Below are 2,792 nucleotides of genomic sequence, written 5' to 3' on the forward strand. Positions count from 1 at the left end.
TTTCTCCTCCAGTTTTCCTTTCCCACTTTTTGTTCTTCTTGAAATTGTTAAGGTCAGTTCATGTTTATGGCATACAATGTCCACTTTCGCTTAGGCTATCGGAACCTTGGACCTGGCATATCTTCACACCAGCTATTTCCCCATCCCTCACCCTCACTCCTTGCTTATCACCCTGGACCCCTTCCCATTTGCACAAGATCCATCCCCTTGTCTCTTGCTTCCTTTACTTTTCTCTCAGTGTGTACTTTGCCTTACTTAGGTAAGAGATTCATTAAATTTGTTTGTCTGATTTACTTCACTTAACATTGTACATTCTAGGTTCATCCATTTTCTTACAAATGTCTCACGTTTGTCCTTTCTGGCTGAGTAGTGCTTCATTACATATAGATAATATAACTTCTTTGTACAATTGTCTGTTGACAGGTATAAAAAGCTGTTTCCAGGATTTAACTACTATGAATTGTGCTACTATAAGCATTGGTTTGTATATATTACTGTACTATCATGCCTGAAGAACTTTGGGGAGGATTCTTGGAAGGGAAATAACTAAGTCACATGGAATTTCAAATTTTAGTTATTTGAGAAATCACCATACAGAATCCCATAATGGTTGTAATAGTTTTTATTCTCACCAACAATGTAGGAGAGCTTCTTTTTTACCACAGCCATGTCAGCATTTGTTACTTTTCGATTTCTTGATGATTACTATTTTTTTCTGGAATAAGGTGAAATCTTAGTATTGTTTTAATTTGTATTTCTCTGATGTCCAGAGATACTGAAATTTTTATATACTTGTTGGCCATTTGTACTTCTACTGTGAAGTGTCTATTCATTTCATGTGTCCATTTCTTGACTGGGTCTTAAATTTTAGGTGGTCATTTTTTGTGTGTTCTTTATATATTCAAGATATTAGTCCTCTGTCTTAGGGGTAGCTGGAAAAAATATTTTCCTATTCTGTACATTTTTTTTCTCTTTAATAACTAATTCTTTTGCACTTGAGAAACTTTTTAGACTAATATAATCTTAAGTGTTGTTTCTTGCTGTTATTTCTTGTGCAATTGTGATTCTGTTTAGACACTCCTTTTCTACATCTATGTCTTCAAGTGTTTTATCCATTTTATCTTGAAGTAGGTTTAATGCTTCAGTTTTAATGTTTATATCTTGGATCCATTTTAATTTTAATTTAGCACATTATGAGAGAGATGGAGCCAGTTTCAATATTTTGCAAAGAACCAGTTTTCCCAGTACTACTTCCTGAATAGAAATCTTTCCTTCAACTTAAGTTTTTAGCCCCTTTGTCAAAGATCCAATAGTTGAATGTGTCAGGATATGTTCCTGTTTCTTGTATTCTGGCAGTTGATCCACATATCTGATTATTTTTTTCCTTTACTTTGCCATTTTTAACACTACTGCTTGGTAGTGTAGCTTAAAGTCTAGTATTGCAAGGCCTCCCACTTTGCTCTTGTTGCCCAAAAGTGCCTTTGGTAGTTTGGTTCTCTTCTCATCCCATATAACTAGTAGGACTGCTTTCTCTAGTTCCGTAAAGTATGTTGTTGGAATTTTGACTGGGACTGCACTGAATCTGAATAACAGTTTTGAGAGTATAGCCATCTTGAAAATATTCATTCTCTCAAGCAGCAGTGGACATCATTCCATTTTCTGATATTCTCTCTTCAATTTCTTTTTTCAGCATACTGGAGTTTCCTTTGAGAGGTCCTTCATTTCCTTGGTTCAGTTAATTCCTAGGTATTTCATTTGTCTTGAAACTACTGTGAAGTATTTTTACAATTTCCTTCTCATAGAGTTGATTACTAGTGCACACAAATGCTAATAATTTTTGAGTGTTGATCTTATTTTCATTTGTTGCTGAAGACAGTTATTAATTCTAAGAGTTTTCTTGTGGAGTTACTTAGACCTTCTAAGTAGAGTACCATATCATCTGCATATAATGATCATTTGAGCTCTTCCTTTTCTTTCTATATCTTTTGTTTCTCTTGACTGTCTTTTTAGCTAATATTTCAAGTACTATGTTGAATAAAGGAGGTGACAATGGGTATCCTTGTCTTCTGGTTTTGGGGGGAATGCCCTTAGTTTTTCCCCATGTAACATGATACTGGCTATTTTCTTGTCATGGGTAGCTTTTATCATATTTCAGGTATGGTCCTTTTATACCTGCTTTCTTCAAGGATTTTTATTGTGAAGTGGTGTTGAATTTTGTCAAAAGTCTTTTCTACATTTCTTGATATGATCATGTGTTTTTTGACCATACTCCTGTTTATGTGATGTATTACATTTCTAGAAGTACATATGTTGTATCATCATTGCATCTCTGAAATGAAACCGGCTTGATAATGGAATATCATGTTTTTTATAATATCTTGCATACTGTTTCTTAATGTTTTATTGAAGATTTTTGCAGCTATATTCATTAAAGAGAATGGCTAGTAGTTCTCTTATTATTTGTAACTTTCTCTAGTTTTGGGATCAGGGTGATAGCAGCTTCTATATATGGCTTTGGGAGCACTCCATCCCTTTCAATTTTTTTTTTTTTAATTTTAAAGAGAATTTAAAAAAATACCAAAGTACCAGCAACATAGACAAAAAACAAAACAAAGCAAAAACAATAAGGATGATACAAGGTTTCAGAACAAAATGATAGGGATTAGCAGTGGTTGTTGTATTACATATTTTTATCTTCATTAAAGTTGGTCAGATTACCACATGTAAGAATGCAAGATTTAAAGAGAATAAAAAGTAAAAACAAAAAATTATAAATGGTACAGTGTTTCACC

General features: G+C 33.4%; 1 long non-coding RNA gene across 1 annotated transcript in view; it reads right to left on the reverse strand.

The window, feature by feature from the left end:
* LOC102015044 overlaps positions 1-2,792 on the reverse strand; it is a 26,593-nt gene that overhangs the window by 18,271 nt on the left and 5,530 nt on the right. The window lies entirely within an intron of this gene.

Source organism: Chinchilla lanigera, unplaced genomic scaffold, assembly GCF_000276665.1.
Source record: "Chinchilla lanigera isolate Chin_1 unplaced genomic scaffold, ChiLan1.0 scaffold00034, whole genome shotgun sequence".
Lineage (NCBI taxonomy): Eukaryota > Metazoa > Chordata > Mammalia > Rodentia > Chinchillidae > Chinchilla > Chinchilla lanigera.